The sequence below is a fragment of the Corapipo altera genome, unplaced genomic scaffold (assembly GCF_003945725.1).
Source record: "Corapipo altera isolate COAL_440 unplaced genomic scaffold, ASM394572v1 23b, whole genome shotgun sequence".
NCBI lineage: Eukaryota > Metazoa > Chordata > Aves > Passeriformes > Pipridae > Corapipo > Corapipo altera.
Window position 1 is genome coordinate 15,463,103 of NW_020884885.1, and position 17,583 is coordinate 15,480,685.

A 17,583-nucleotide genomic window follows, 5' to 3' on the forward strand; every position below is an offset into this window, starting at 1 on the left:
GTCCCTTCAGCCCACTGAAAAAATCCAAGCATCTGCCTTCAATTCCCCAATGTATAGTAACACAACTTTATTATTATAAGTAAAATTATTATATTTTCTGTATGCTACTACAGTGTGTGTGTGGGGGGGAAGATCTGTTAAATGACCTACATCACTTTGCAAATCACTGATTGCGGGGCGTATTTCATGCTATCACCCTTTGCCATCAGCCCCCAGCAAATGAATCCTGACCTTTTTTTCTATTGGTCACCCCTGTGTTCAGCATCTGCCCTCATAAGAACCAGCAAAGACACAAGAACTGAAGCTCTGACACTTAAGCCATGATGTTTGGAAAGGGGGTTGAAAGCTGGACCTCAGGACATCAAAAAGCTCACACAACTACCTCTTGGGCTACAGCAAATACCACTAAAAGCAGCTCCAGGCAGGGCTGGTGGGACATAGAGATGGACTGTGCACCAAAAGACCACAGCTTGCTCATACTGGTGGCTGCATCTCTTTTCACACCTTGAGGCTTTTTTTGGTATGCTACTATAAATACGAATTATAACAGCTATGAAGTCACTGTTCAAGTGGTAGGAGCCTGGTCCTACGCATGGTCTGAGGTTCCTCTCCAATTCTGCTCACCCACACGCCATAGAATTTGCCCATGGTGCCTTTGCTGACTATTCAAGACAGCAAGAATGAGTAATACTCAATGTCACAAGGCTGTTGGGTTTTATTTCTTCCCCCAGTAGTCTGGAAAAAGCAAGCAAGAAAATGGACAGGTGATGTGAACCAGCACTGTTAAAGATGATCCAGCCTAATAAGATGATGCAAGCTTCCTGGCTCTTGTCACGACCCCATCTGTCTTGTGGGCTTTAACTTGGATTAAAAAATTGCACATAAGTTATGGAAATTATCCCTCTGAGGAAACAGTCACTAGGAATAACTACAGAAAATCGTCACTTTTGGACAAGAACCTCTTTCAGAGTTATGGTACTTTGGTGGTTTTTTTTCCTTTAGGGAGCAGAGAACCACCACAGTATCTGCAGTCAGAGGCTCTACTTCATGAGTCCATAGCTCCTCAAATCCTCAGAACAATAAAATTCTCTTTCCTTAGAATACATTCAGAGATTAGGCTTAAACTCTGAATTTTTACAGTCTTGATAATATTGTGAGATCTCAAACGTGATCATGTGCTTTCACAGGAGCCTGACAGAGTGACAAGCCACCAGTGAGATTCTGGGAAGGGGTGATGTGCTGATAAAGCCTCCCTCTTCGTCTGAGGGCAGCAGAGCTCACCAGTGCTGTTTCTCAGGGCTCCTAAGGCACATACAACAGTTTCTCACTCTCAGACATTATTTGCACCTACTTAGAAATAAAATGCTTTTTGATTTCCCCTATAAAATCCTCTTATTTTCAGAAAGCAACTCCCTGAGGACCATGTGTGTCTCTACAATGAACCTTCAAGGCCACAGCATGGTGTAGTGGATATGATTCCTACATAGCTCTCACTGTTCCCACACAGAGACTTCAACTAAAAAGGTAAAATTAAATTAAAAAAATGAATCAAGTGTTTGCAAAAAGCTGTTTTTAAAAACAGAAAAATCCCACAGAAAACCACCATCTCACATGTCAAACCAGCCAACTTTAACGTGAAACACTACTTAAGCAAAACGATGCTGCAGTGTTCTGTAGCAAGAGTGTGTGTATTAGCAAAAGAGGGAAATTTATATTTCAACAGCAATGAAGGCAAAGAGCTCTGAGAGATGGAATTTGTCAACAAGCTGGAATTTGTCAACTTACCCTCATAATCCATTCTTAAAAACTTGTGGTGAAGGTTGTCTCATTCTAAATTAATTCCTTCCATCCAAGGTTGATTACAGTCTAGGATCTACTAATCACAAACATTTTATGACCCCACATAAAAATTATTGCCTTTCACCTGTACATCTAAGATAGGACAGAGAGGGTGCAAGACCTGCACTGATGAAAAGTATACTTAAGGTTAGTATTTCTTACCCAAATGGAGATCTTCCACAAAGAAGCTGTTCCAAGTGGTGGCTGCCATTCCACAGGTTTCATTTGCCCTTACTTCCATACAGTTTTGATTAAACTCAGGACATATTATGTCAACTCAAACAGGAAATCTGACTTAACTTAGCAGTCGAAAACCCTGATCAGATAGAAAAATTCATATATTTGGCCTTTTTCCCCCCAAAAAGACTTCAAAGTGGCTGCAAGGTCTGAAAACTCTACCAGTATGACTGGCCAACAGCATGACTGTGAAACACAGCTGATGGCCAGTCTGAGTTTTACAGGGTGACAACTCCTCCATGCCACTTTAAGCAAGTGCTTCCTTTATTCTACAGCACTAAAGGAATTGTTGCTTTTGAAGAGCACAAAACATAAAAATGCAAGTTCAGAGAGTATTCTGGAAAACACGATGAACACAGACTTCATGAGGTTTACTCCAAGTTTTGCCACTGTACCTAAAGATGATGTGTGCTCTCTAGGTCTCAACTAGATACCTTTTTTTGAACGTGCACTAATATGGAGGCAATTTACCCTCTGAAGTAGCCAATTTTCATCCAGTAGCTCAGGAGAGAAGGTGCAAGATATTTCCATGAGCTGTGTCGGTGCCTGGCACAGCTGTGACAAGCACACTTCATACAGCCTCTTGAGATAAGCTACTGTAGTTAAATGAGGTGGAGAAAAGATCTTTACTTGCAACACACCAGGTTCTGGTTCCTTTGACAACATCCCATGGTGTGAACTGGGCTGCTCTTGCACACTCCGGAGGAAGGCAGGACTAGCATGTCCCAGCCACTGCCAAGTGAGTGTGGGAATTCAGCGGGAAAGAAGGATCATGCCACTCAGCTGGGCTGGCATCCACTTCAACCAGACCCAGCTTGCAGGCTGGGCAGCCGCAGGACTACATATTGTCTGTGCCTTGCCCGCAGCAGCTGCAATGCCAGCGGACAAAACCTCCCACAACCTCTCTGAAGCTGAATTTGCAGCGACACGTTGTTGCTTAAGGAAAAAAAAACAAACAGCACAACATGCTCATTTCAAAGTAGCCAGCTGGTGAGGAACAACAACAAGGAGAGGGAAAAAAAAACCAACCAAACAAAAACACCTAGCACGACTTCCCTTTCTTTCTCTCATATGAAGTTGAGAAGCTTAAATTAATTGCAAACTCATATTAATTGCAAAGCATGAGAATCTGAGCAAACATCCTCCTTGGGCAACCAGGGCCAATCTCAGGAAAATATTTGCATCTATGGGATGTGCGAGTTGTGTAACCAACAAAATATCAAGACACATAAGGCAAGGACCTTTCACTAGGCTCTACAGAAACACACTCGCAACTCTGCAGTGCTGACTCAGGCTAAGACAAGCTGCTTCAGTTTTCTCTCCCTCACTTTAGCTTTCACAGGGGAAATAATACCAGCTGACTTCATACCCAGTCTGAAGCCACTAGACAGTGTTTGCAGAGCTGAATTAGAAACCAAAGCAGCCTTTGGTGGACTACTGGAGAACTGGGCTCCCTGCGATGGGAGTTGTCTTCCCACTCTAAAGGTAAAATCTTAAGTTAGTTGTTGGTACAATACAGTTGGCTCTGCCCTGGACACAATATGCAACCTGATCGTATTACACAACTTCCCATGCCTAAGCCTCAATATAGCCCTGGCTTCCTAGATTTAGTTACATATACGTGTTATTAGGGAGTTAGGAAAATTAGTTAAGAAGGTTATACTGTTACAAAACCTTTGTGAAAGGGATCGATGGATGGATCCTGGTTTCTCCCACCAGCTTTGAAAGACCCGTATGTGTGCCTGTTTAACCAGGACAGCCAAGTGACACTGCTGCAAATCTTCCAGAGACCTACAAACCACCTCTTGTTGACAAGACAACCAGCGTACTGTTGGTGGCAAAAATTAACAAGTAAAAAGCACTGTTTTCCCAGGGTGCATCCAACCAGCAGCAGGTTGATTGCAGCAAAAAGCCGGTTCTAGGCACAATACCCCTGCTGCAGATGGGGCTCAGAGTTTTGCACCTGAATAACAGAGTACAGCAAGGCATTGCAGCTCTCCCTTTGCAACCTGTTTTGCCACACAGAAGGAGTAAAAGAAGGAATTATCTTGGGTGAGCAGGAAAAAGGGACAGGCGCATGTTCGCCATTCGGTGCCACTGACGATGCACTTTTGACCAGGCAAGAGGCCACGTGCAGCAGAAACGCAGAGAAGCTGCCAGGACCAGATGCTGTGCCAGGTGCCTCTGTGTTGGGGCGCTCTTCAAACATAGACACCGTTTATTGTACCAAAGTTCAGAGGGAAAGGACAACAAGTAAAGAAAGTATCAGAGCAAAACATATGTTGTGGGTCCTAACTACAAGGCCCTGATATACCTTCCTTACTGAATCAAAAGCCTCCTGATGGTTTTCATACTTGTCCTCTCTGTTTCCTAGAAGCACAAGATGAAAAGTACAAAAGCTTGTCATGGACACATGTAGCCAGAAAAGACAGCAGGGAGAGATTAAGATGCATTGTGAAGTGAGGAAAATACACTATCTAACAGAATATAAGGTATTTTTTTGTCTTTTTCTGTAGCATAGTATGTGGGTTTCCCACCTAGGCCCAGCTAGAAATTTCCCCCTGATAAACTCCCTGCTATTGTAAGTTTGAAATGTCTGTAGTGCACACAGAAGACTTCCAGTGACTCTTCAGAGCTAACCATCATTTTATGGATGTTTGTACTGATGGGAATCATAGCATGAGTATCAATAACAAACAACATTGGGGTATAAAACTGACTCTTTTTTTCTTCAGGGTTCTAGCATTAAATCATGCTGACGACACAGGCATAAGAACGAGGGTAAAGACGCTGGCACAGCACCATCCCATACTGAGCAGTCTTGCAATCAGCTGTCAGCACAGGGACTCAAAGGCTGAGTTCAAGATCTACGGGCTCTTGCTGTGGACAGATTTCTGCTCCCAAAACGCCCAGTGTATTGCATTTCTGCCATCAGGCTAATTCTTCCCCAGCAAAAGGCATGATGGAACAAGTGCTCCAAATCAAAGGAAAAACTCAGCCAGTCAAGAAAATCCTCCCCAGGCTACTAGGCTTTATTCCTTCCAGTTGGCTCAGCTTTGTTTTTTCAGTTCTTTCAAGAACAGCTCTGGGGCTCCTCCAACCTGCTCCCTGCAGACAATGACAGGGTCTTCAGAGCAATCATGAAGGTTCAGGCCAAGTGGGATAGAAATCCAGAGAAACCAGCTCCATCATCCCCAAAGCCCAACTACAACATTTAACAGTGTTTCGGTGTTAGGAAAAAAGCTCTTTTTCCCCTAACAGAAAGAGGTTTTACCCACCAAGCCTGGAATACCCAGGTGTGCAGCCCTTGTTGAGGCACTGCAGGGCTCCTGCTGATATCATCTGTTACTCTGCAATCTGAAGTCCCATGCCATTGTCTCAGCTCTAGATTTAGAAGTCTCATGTCTTTCCCCACAGCAATACAATACCTGTTTGGGCACATTCAGGAGGTCAGGAGCTCCTGAGAAGTAGCCGAATAACCCCTGACCTATGCTAGCAGCTGCTTGGCCTCAGTATGAAAGGATGAAACAGGGACAAAACTGTCCCATTCCTACCTACACTTTCTGCCTTCACTTGGCTAAAATGCCCCTTGATCCAAAGCTGGGACAGGCTTGCAGCTCTGTCCTAGGAGCACCTCTGAGAGCACCTAGGAGCAACTCTGTCTTCCAGTTGCTGTCTAGATGACATCCCTCTCCTCCAGCTCTTGGCCAGCAAGGAATGAAAATGAAGGATAGCTTCTTGACCAAAGGAAGACGCACATGTTTACCAAATGAGACAGCACACAGGTAAGACAAGGACTGACTACATTCAACACTGTCTTGCCACTTCTGTGTGCTACCCCAACCTGCTCAGTGCAGGGTGGGATTCACCTCACCTACAACATGAGAGCCCATTGTCCAGAGCTGCTTTATCATCAATGAGCAGAGACAGGTACAATCTGTCTGACCTGTTTCAGATCTCTACCAGCACTACGATGAGATGAAAGTACTCATTTCCTCCACTGCCTATACAGCAGGACTGACAGTATGCAGCTGGGATGTTAGATGTCAGTATCTGGACAGCTGAATTGCACTCTGATGTTCCCCATCTTGCACTTCACTTGTAAGCTTTCAGAGAGGGACTATCTCACTCTGCACCTAACATGAAAGTACTTCCAGTCCCTAAGGCCCAAAGGTAATGCTACACTTCAAGTGGTAGATGAGAGGCTCATACCCTGAAGTATCTACCTGAAGCAAGAAAGCTTCACAATACTTTCCCTGTAAAGATATTCCAAGTGGATCCAAATAATTTAGGGGGATGGGTGAAGAGAAGGCACAGCTGCAGGTTTCAACCTGCCTCTGTGTTAGCAGGTGAAGAAAGGAAAACATCCCAGGCACCAAACAGTTTGTGCCATAAAAACAGCATTGCCCAGAGAGCCTACAAGGCTCACTTCATGCCCATGAAAACATGCACCATGTCAGGCAAGGAGGGATACACTTATGCAGCAGAGCTGGGGCAAGGACATGGGAAAGGAAAGGACAGAGCAGCAAGACTGCAATTTCTTCTAGCAGAGAGACTTCGGATTTACAGAGCAACCTTGAGGACTCTTCTCTTTTTCATGACTTCTGATATACAATCCTTTGGGGCAGGCAACACTGGAGCTCGATGCAGACAACTGCAAAATAATGAGTCTAGGGGCACACAGCCAAAGCAGACAGCACACATTAAATGGAGCTGTCACGCTCTAGGCTGGCCAGGGGAGAGATGGAGGAGTTATTCTAAGATTTGTGAAGCCATCAGCCCTGGTGCTACAGAAAGTAAGAAAATTAAGCTCAGACAAGGATTGCAGGCAGAATAACTTCCCTGACAACAGGATGCATGAGGAATAAGTTGTTACAAAGGACCTTCAAATCAAATAGGGGCAAAAAAGTAAGCACAGAAGAGACTGCACAACATTCACCCACAGTGGGACGGAACTGAAGAGTTCAGAAGAAAACAAGTTCAACTTAGCTCCCTGAAAGGGTGACTTACTGGTGGCAGAGCTTTTTCTTCCACCCCAGCATTCAGCTGTCACTGAGTCTGCAGGCTTGTACCTCAGATTTTAAACACCATCTCTTTATATCCTAATCCCAACAGGTACTTGCTCCTATTGCCCCAGCAGAGGAAGCCATGCTGAGGAAGTGTGACTGGTGGTTGTCCACTTCCATACAGCGCCTGCCAGTCACATCTCAGTTCCACAGCACCACCCATTTGATTATTTTGATTTCTTATGCTGGTAGTGTTCTTTTCCATTTTCTCTTCCTCTGGGATTTATTCTTAAATTGCTCTAAGCTGCAAATTGAATAAACTCATTCCAGGTGCAGACTTTGAAATAAAGGAGATACAAACCTGAACTGACCTGAGAGATGCTGTACTGCCCACCATCCCACGATCACTGCAGTCAACATAGTTCAACCAACTTCAGCAGAATTTGAACAAGACCTCATAACCCTGTTGCAATGCAATTGCAGGGCTTGCCAAAAAAGCATGTGCTTAGCAGCATGCTCTGAAAAAGCCCAGCCCTCTCCTAGGCACTCAGCTTCCCACTCTTCACAAGGAGCACACTTCAGATAAGCAACTCCATACATCTTTCTTTTTAATTTGTACATCTTCTGCCAAAACTCAGGAAGGCTTTCCTTTGCCTTCTCAAGAGCAGCCCGCAATTGCCTTCTTCTCTCTTTTAAAGAGTAAAATTTCAGGCCAGCTTTACAATAACACAGCTCAATTTGCATCTGTGGATTGGTGACTACAATATCCAGCTGGATGCCCTGGGCCTTTGCAAGTCCCCAGCCAGGGACCTTATGTGCTGTAATCATCCACCTTTTTTTCTGCATACGTTTCATCCCTAAAGCTGGCTAATACCAGAGGCTCTTCTCTACCACCTTCCTGGGGAAATCACCACATAAACCTCCCTTGCTGTCACATTAAGGACTCAGTAACTACTGCCCTGTTCAAAATATGCGAACAGGCTACAGCTCTGTTAGTCAAAGGAGGAAAACAAACCTAAATTCCAGGAATTATACCTCTGCATGGGCACTCTCCATTGGTGGTTTCATCTCAGCTGCCTCTCTTTACTCATCTCCCATCCTGAACAGTTTTATCATCCACTCCGTGGTTGCTCTGAATTATCCCAGAGGTGACCATATTTCAGCAACAAATTAAACTGTCACTATACATTCCTTTCTACACCATTTTTTAAAATATGTGAGCCCTGGTAGTCAGAGAATTGTTTTGGAAAGATTAGATTAGGTGCTTTGGAAACTGCTTTGAAAAAAAGTAAAGGGTTTTTGCTTCTTGAAGAAACCTACTTTTTTTCCCCCCGGGAAGTTTGTTTTATTTTTTAACCTCAAAGATCTCATAAATTAACTGCATCTTGTTTTTCTAAATCTTTCCACAAAAAGTGTCTTGATGCAGGTGACCAATAGGGAGATGGCTTATTTTGCAATCATCTGCCACCAACAGAAATTAAGATCCTAAAGCCCTCTGATTTTAAATCAATCCCCATACAGAGGGCTCCAACTTCTCTTTTCAACTACCCAAATCTTCTTACCATTTTTCCAACCCACAACACAACACTCAGCTTTACCATGGGGTATCTATCAATTTCTACAGACACAAGCCCCACTTACAGCCTGGGAGAGTGACATGCAAATTACTGCTATCCCAGTTCTCCCCTCACATCACTTCTAAGACCAGACACCTAAAATATTAAAATAACAGTCAAGACAGCCTTGTTTGAAATGGTAAAAAGAAACAACCCCTCACCTTCTCAGGGTTCATTGTGATAAGAAATCACTGCTGTCATCAGAAAATCAGATTAGCAACACATCAACAGTTGGGTGCTGAATCTTTTGACACTCATCAGTTACCCAAGGAAGTGGGAAACTGACTTTGCAGTCAAAGTGCTAGACTAGGACAACAATTTCTGTTGTCAGCTCTGCTCTAGGCTCCTCCTGTTAAAGTGAATTTCCATTCCTCAGTTCCCCAGCTATAAAACAAGAGGCTATAAGAATGTGTCTCCTCTCCCTGCCCAGTGTATGCCCTGGTTGTAGGCACTGGTAGATACTTGGTAGTTTTTCACTTTCTAGCAGATATGAGAGGCAGGCAGGCCTGGACACTTCATAGATTGGAAAAGGCTGGGTGCCTGGGATATACACTGCAGAAAAAGAGGAACAGCAGAGGTGTAAGTTGATGTTTACTGAACACAGATCAATGTGTTCAGCACAGAAGGAATATGAAGCAGAGGACATCTTACAGTAGTTGTGGAGATCAGATGACTATTAGTTGAGAGCTAATGGGGTCTGAAAGTCCTAGCTTTCCTCCTTGCAGGACGACTGTCCAAACTCTTGCCGGGGATGGCAAATAGGAAGTGATCTCAGGAACAAAACCTTGAAAGTCACTGCTGCAATCAGTCAAGGAAGGCCATTTTCCTCCTATTTGTATCCTCCTTGTGCCTGCCACAAGGAGAGGAGCGCTCTCACCCCACCAAGGTTCTGCCTTGTTAGACCCACACAGAAGGGATGGGGATGAGGTGGGCATATGACAACAACTCCACACAGGATCAGCCTTAAGATCCTGTGCTTTGTGATGGAGTGGTAGTAAACCAATCTCTTGGAAGTCAAAGTCAAGCTGCAGTGGTAGGCCCACAAAAAACACTTTGCAGCAGCTCTAAATAACCACTGCCAGTGGTTTAAAAACCTTGTGTGTTCCAAAGCACCCTCCATCCTCAGTCACCTATTGCCGCTGGTGGACCTCCCAGTCTGATGCCAATGGATTCTGTCTATCCTTGCATTCGCTTAACAACCCCATGCAGATCATGATCTGCACACTGAATCCAGGCTGCGCTCCTCACAGCCCTACCTCTGTGCTCCATCTTCTTGTTCTCCTCAAGTCTTGGTCAATGTTACCACAGTTTGTGGAAACACTGGTCTCTGAATGACCAACAATGATACATAAAAGGATAGTATTTTCAGAAATGCTTCTCACACTTGAAAACATCTCTAAAGCCACTGATTCTTCAGTATCAGGTGTATTACAGGAATGGGAACACAGAACTGATCTGCACTGGACAATACATCTGTGTCGACTTTGCCAGCCACTCTCAGAAATAGTTCTGATGTTGCCTCTGCGGTGACTTTCTGGGATGAATATTGTGGCTTTCGTTCCTTCTGCACAAGGAACCATGATACAATTGTACCGGATGCATCCTGCTTGTGAATCAGCTACAAGATTTCCACCCTCATCCATCTACCTCTCCACTCTGCCACAGACCTGGTGAGACCCTGCACATGCCTCTGTGACTATGAGCCTACCAGCACACAGACTTCTTGTTTCTGTGGAAAAGCAGGAGTAGAAGCACTTTTCCAGGTCTAGGTCTGACTGTATCACACCTCTGTTTCCCACCTTCACCACAGTAATGGTGGTCATTTCTTTCCAGTGCATATGTTTTGAGAATCAACATGTTGGTATTTGGTAATTCATGGGTGCCACCACAATAGCTACAGAGCCATCAGCTGCAACTGAGTACAGCACAATGGAGGACATGCAGTTGTACTCAGAGGAGTAGAGAGAGCAGCTCTGACCTTCACAGACTTCAGTACAGCTCTCAGTCTCCACACCCCTCAGGAGAACGATGAGGCAGAAAGCGAAGCAGGGATTTCTGTGTATCTACTCATCCATCAGCACCTAAGCTGACTGCCAGATGGGAGGTGACACCAACAGGCACAGCAATGTCCTCCCCCTGCCTAGTTCCCCAGCACTTGTACTCCCTCCCACACCAGCGGAGCAAAAAGCCAGCACACGCCGGTCGAAGAAGGTCAGGGAGCAGACCACTCACCCAAGGCTGCCTTGCGTAGAAAGTGGGACAAACCCTCCAGAAAAAGCTGGCTGGCCTCATACAGTATCATGCAAATCAGGAAAAGGCTGAGAGAAACAAGACTGGGAGAAACCTTGCATGATCAAGGTTATATACTCAGCCTCTGCACACAAGGGGAGAGGAAAGGAGTGTGCATAGACACACACAGGCAGGAGGTACCTCTTGCTTTCACCAGCATTTGCTGGGTCTGTATTCTACAACAGAGAGAGTTGTGCTGCTCACAGCAGGAGCCTAACACGGTGGGACTCAAAAGGAGCCATTGCATCTACAGACACAGATCCAAGGGGAGACAGTGAAAAAAGTTAATCACAAGATTAGCACACATACAAGTCGGGGGTTGGTCCCATATTTACCTCCAAGAAGTGGTGATGCTTTATTTACTTAACATAGTCAACAACTGTTTAATCTATCTATCATACCAACCAAAGCCTGGTTTCTCAAGCCCAGCCTTCTCCTTTTCCTGGAGGATGAATTCCAGCTCCCCACATAAGATTAAGCTCCTTGGCATCTCATGCAAAGCCAGCAGCAGGGAATGAGCATAGATGCTAGACTCACTACAGAAAACAGACGACCTAGTACCACACCAAGAATATTGCCCTGGTTGCTGCAGTGGCTAGCTGGGTTAGGACAAAATCCATCATTTGCAGTCTCCAATTTCATACATTCACGCTTATTCTATACGCACGTTTTGGAGCAGGCTGAATAGGGCTGGATGTAAGCCACAGAACTGCTGAAGATAGCACAGAGCATCAGAGCACTCAACACAACACTGGAGCAGGCCTACACGATGGCTGCCTGTTACCCCAACAAGCCACTGATGAACAGAGCTCGCTTCTCAGCAAGCCTCTGAACAAGATCCCAACTTGCCTCAGGCACAAGCACTTGCTAGCCAGACTCTCCTTTGGAGAGCAGTCTGCCTTTCTCAGGGAAGACGACCCTGTGCACTTCCACTGCCAGCCATCCATGCCTCTGTTCAGCCTAGATCAGCAGGATAGCTGACACACCAACCTGCACAACAGCAGCCTCCACAATGCCTTTTTCCACTCATCTCCTCCTTGCTTCTCCTCCCACAGAGCCTTACCCAGTGAGAACAGGGCAGCCCAGAGCAGCCCCCGCTGTGCACACCTGCATCCCTCATTTCACTCCCACTCCCCGGCTTTTTAGATCTTTTCTCCCAGTAAGAGCGAGACATCCTCTTCATTTCACAGGCCACAGCTTCTCCCTCACGTCTGCTGTTCTCTCAAGGATGCTAAACAAGCAGAAGACATACAGGCATCTTCCCAGAGACATTGCAGCAATGTCTCTTTTTTGTATTCGTCACATTATTGCTCCCACACACACACATTTAAACTCGGCTCTACCAGCTCTTGAATTTAACTTACATACAAGCAGTCTGATCTGTAGTGCATTTAGCTATGCAAAAGGAAAAATCCACTTAAAGTTTGGCCCCTGGCACATTAGCACACAAGTACCTGGACTGCCCCTACCTCTACATTATCAGCAGATAGGCTGGATATGTGCTGGGTCAGTATCACTCCTAAAGAAGAGACTCCAGTAAGATAAGGTAAATAGCTTATCCAAGACCAGATGGGGGTGTGGGGGGGTCAGGACTCCCCAGTTCACAATCCTGCACTTTAACCACAAAGTCATCTTTCAGTTATAGAGATCAACTGTTCCAAGAGCCCACATTGCTGTCAGAGGGGCACCACAGGCAGGTCATGCATTAAGACAGTGAGCATGGAAAGACTATTGCCTCTGTAAGCATTCAGATCATTTTGCATTACACATAGGAAGCTGTAAAACCATATTGCATCAATGATAAGTTGATAATGAAGTTTTGCTTTTACTAAGCCAATCATTAAATCGTGCTGGTCCCATGTTATAGAGAAATAGGCAGCAACACATAGAATAAAACAGATTGTCTTGAAGTATTTTCCTCTGGATATCTGTAATTATAAACCAAACATCATCAGCTTCCCTCTCTCCCTGCAGTAAATAATTAACTGCAAAAGAATATTCCTCTTGGCTCCATCCTCCCCCATCAATTCTGCTTTGTAACAATGTACCACCTGGATTGCTCACTCTGTCAGTGCACCCGTTATCCAAAACGCCTCAGAAGACATAGAGGAGAGGTGTAACTGTTAACTTCGGAGCAGCAGAGACCTTTCCTTAGGGGTACAAGAGGGCATCATCACGTAACTCGTAACTCAGAGTACTTAAAGCAGACAGCTATGACATACACAGCTTAGGTCATTTGCTGCTGCAACATCACCGCAACCATCAGTGGAGGCGAATCACGCACTCTGAGCACTCCCATCACGCTCCTCTGGACTGCCTGTGCTTTATTGCCAAAGAATAGCAAAATTCCTCCCCTGAAATACCAGGTTTTCTATTCCTTTCATTGTTTTTGAAAAATATCCTCCCCATCTCTAGATTTCATCCACGGAAAAAAACCCAAACAACAAAACCCTAAAACAATTCTTCTCCATACAGTAGTTTCATTTTTAAGAGACTTTAATCTTTGAATACTAGATCAAATTGAATATTGTGACTGCTTGGTCATTCACAGTAACCTGTTCACCTCTTGCCACTTACCCTCATCAACCTGACAGTCATACAGATTCTGCAACTAACAGATAAGTCAGAAAACATTCAGAGCACTTGTTCCTTTTGCCCTATTGAAAGGCACCTCCCGGCTGTAAACCCAGCAGGAGGAAGGATGATGCCAGGAGGAAAGCAGAACTGCCTGGCAGGAAAGCTGGGTTTGGTCAGACAGCAGATGGAAGCAGGTTGCATACAGATACACAATCAACGAACAACACAAGGTCTGCCATTTGATCCCAGTTTCTTTCTTAAGATACAAAATCAGATTCACGTTTGAAAAAGGCATAAGGAGAGCATAAGCAAAAACGAGAGCTGGGAAAAACCTCCAGAATTGCAGGAACACCCTTCCTGCAACAGCCAAAAAACTCGGGGAGAGGCAGAGAAGCATTACCACTGAGCAAACATCTTCACACTCACACACAGTCTGGGTTTAGTTTTACATTTTTATGAGTTTAAACACATACCAATTTAGTCGAGCTGACTATGAACCGTTCAATAAAAATCTCCACCAGGAAGGTAGAGAAAAAGAGGGAAAATGGCTAATTTAGACTCGAAAAGCATGGAAAGAGAGGTTCAATAGAGGGGCAAAAGAAAGAATGAACAGAAAACCATGACATAAAAGAGGTAAGTGAAACAGATACCGAGGACAGTTCAGAACAAGATAAACCATGAAAAAGTGGAGTGAAAACTGGAAGGGAAAGATAAGAGAACAAGGAACATTCCATGGCAGATCAGTTGAACGGCAGCTGGCAAATAAATAATTTGTTTAATCTCATCCATATTTGTCAAATAATTTATTTGATTAATACGCGTTGGTCGTCAACCAGCTATAGAGCTGATCAAATATCATGTCATAAATACATTATTAGATTAATACACGTAAAATTCAAATACGTTCAACATTTTTATCTGTTGCTTAATAAGCTCTGGTTTTAAGTTTACAGGTCAAAAATGTTAAAATAGAAAGCTGGTAATAAATTACTATTAGATAAAAATCCTTGGAGCACAATCATTTTGTTTCTCCTAGACTGACAAAAAGTACAGTATATTGTATAACACATCTTGAAAGACAGGAGAGGAGATATTCCTACCTTTTCCCTTTAACACATTCCCACAGCTAACGCCTCTCTACAGGTAGCACTTTTTGTCTTGGATTTTATTTTGTTGAACATTTTCCCAGTATTCAACTTTTCTTCCTCCATAAAGGTTTTCACCCCAAGAAAACCTGGTATTTTCTCCAAGCCTAGCAGGAAGGTAAATTTGGGGTGCACCAGTAGCAGGAGGGGAGGCAGCAGGTGCCATATGCAGCCTAGAAGCAAATGTTTACATTTGTGAGCTTAGCTCTGCTCCTCTTAAAGCAAAGGGAAGTCAGGTGAAAGATGGCTACATGGACAAGGATGTCTCAGGACCTCTGCTCTCACAGGGAATTTTCCCACATTATCAGCCGACTTTTCCAAATCTCCCTAAGAGAACTACGAAAAAATAGGTCAACTGGCAATTTTTCAGCCTTTTTTTTTTTTCCCCTTCTCCCAAGACAACAGCAAGGTCCCCTTGAGAATCCTCAGACCCGGAGTGAAAGCCACCAAGGCAGACCATCTCCATGCATGTGGTGGCAGGTCTGCCAGGGAGCCCTGTGCAGCAGCACCAGATCCAATAAGGAAATCATGGCCATTGCTTTCTAGGCAGACATCAGAGAAGCATGAGAGTACTCCCACTGCTGCTCTACCTTCACCACTGACAGCAGCCAAGAATCAAACTCATCACAGGAAAGAACCACACCAAGGGCAACTCCCTGGGGCCAGAAAAGTGTCCCTCAGGCCATATGTCCTATTTAAATATCACAGCAATATCCCAAACTGAGATAATTATTGCTAATTACAAGATCATTTTTATGTAAACATGAAGAATATTACCATGTATACTTCATCTCTTTTTAATTAAAAGAAATAAGAGGTTCACTGAGATAAAAAATACATGCTGACAGCTCCCACCCAAAAGCAGACTTTTCTGCAGTGATAACACCCATCGGTCTCCAGACCCACCAAGGAGACTGAATAAGGAAATCAATCAGCATCAGCCTCCCCAGTGCTGAAATGAAGCAGTTGGCACAATATTAATCACATAGGGAAAACATTTGACAAGGAAAGGGCCAGACACACAGAGGGGGGACACACACGGATTAAAAGTCACGGCTGTCTTACAAACACTTGCAGAAATCACACAAATCACCAGCTGCAAAATCAAAATACTCTGAAGAATAAACACATTACCAGTTCTGACTCCAGCAACTCTTTAGTTGAGCTCACACCAAACCTCATGTGCTTTCCTCCATTCAAAACCAGTTCCTGCTAGAAGCTGCACAGCCTACCCACACCAACCAGACTGGAGTACATCGTGACACAGTCTCACCAGGAGTCTGTACCCCTTCTGCATCTCAAAGACCAGAGCAAAAAGAGACATGTCACAGGCTAAAAGAGACATGACCATCCAACCTAGGACACTGAAATAGTCAATGGCTTGACTTGCCATGCAATGGCTTAACAAGCCATTCCTGATGCACGGTCCTCCTGTTTCGAGCTGTCCTAAGCATTTCTCCAGCCGCTCCAGAGTTCACCAGTCCACTCTGATTTCTCATTGTCTCTTTTGTCTCCAGACACGCTCCACTGCTTAAGGCAATTTAAAACACAGCCCCAACCAGGATCCATACGGGCCAAGCAAGCTCTCAGATGCCCCTTCACTTGGGTTGAAGGCGTTGCACCCCCAGACCCCGCGACACCCTGGCACGGCAGGCAGGCAACCTCGGAACGCCGCAGAGCCCCGGCAGAGAGCGTCTCTAGGAGGAAGGGAGTGTCACCAGCTCCGCAGAGCCGCATGCTCACAGAACGGGGACCTCGCTCACTTCATCACAGATGCACATAAATACCTGCGCCTCCGCCACCTGCGCGCCCCCCCAGCGCCTCGTCCCTGGCCTGCCGACGCCTGGCACCGCCGTGAACCTGCTCTCTCCCGGGGGGTACCGCAGCCCAGCAGGCACCTACTTGGGCAAAGAGTGGGGAGTCACATGACAGGAGCAGCGTGGAGGATTCAAGGGGGTGAGGGAAGGTGGGTAAAGGAGGCTGCAAACTGGGGGTGCGAGAAAGAGCAGGTGGAGAGGGCTGCAGCTAAGGGATGTGGAGGGGAGCCGGAGGGCAAGAGGGAAAAAGGGAAGGGGGTTGCAGCTTGGGAGGGGGAGGGCAGGAGGAGCGTAAAGGGGATGAAGAGGCTGTGGATCGGTGATAACCCATCACCCTCCTACCTCGGCGGCCTGCCGGGGCTGGGGTCGGCAGGCAGCGCCCAGGCAGCAGAGTCATGGCGCGGCCAGGAGAACAGGTGGGTCCCCGCCACCGCCCACCGGGCTAAGGGTCACTCCTTCCTCACAGCCGCCGCCGGGGCACGGCGGAGGGCACCCGCAGCACGGTGGGGATACAAACTTCCCGGGGTGGGGGAGAACAGCCCCGCTAACAGGTGGCGGCGGCGCTGCCGCCCCGTCCCCGCCGCGCCGGTGGGCGCTGCCCCTCCGCGACGGCGCGTCCCACCCACCCCGAGCCAGCCCCAGCCCCAGCCCCAGCCCGGCGGTCACTCACCGGCTCGTCCACCCCGCCGGGCGGGATGCGCGTCCTGGAGAGCGGGGCGCGGAAGTTTAAAGCCAGGTAACAGTATTATTTGCTTTTTTTCCCTTCCAATGGAGGAAAAACCAAACTAGACGAGGCGCCCCCCCCCCCCCACCCCAGGCGGGCGAATCCCCGCTCCGCTCCTCCCCGCCGGGGGCTTTCAGCCGCGCGTCGGCCCGGCGGCGAGGGGAAGTTTCCACCGCGGTGGTGGAGGCGCCCCCGGCGTGCCGCGCCCGCCCCGCATTGGCACGGGGCGCCGGGGCGCTGTGCCGCCGCCGCCGCCCGGACAATGTGCGTGCGGGGGGAGCGGGAGGGGAGCGGAGCGGGAGCGCGCCCCGCCGGCGGCCGCGGCACACGCCC

At 46.4% G+C, this 17,583-nt stretch overlaps 1 protein-coding gene across 1 annotated transcript in view; it reads right to left on the reverse strand.

The window, feature by feature from the left end:
* HRAS (HRas proto-oncogene, GTPase) overlaps positions 1–17,583 on the reverse strand; it is a 40,800-nt gene extending 23,217 nt beyond the window's left edge. The window contains exon 1 of the mRNA XM_027642324.1: positions 17,197–17,583. The gene's annotated coding sequence lies outside the window, so the exon portion shown is untranslated. The remainder of the gene's footprint in view (positions 1–17,196) is intronic.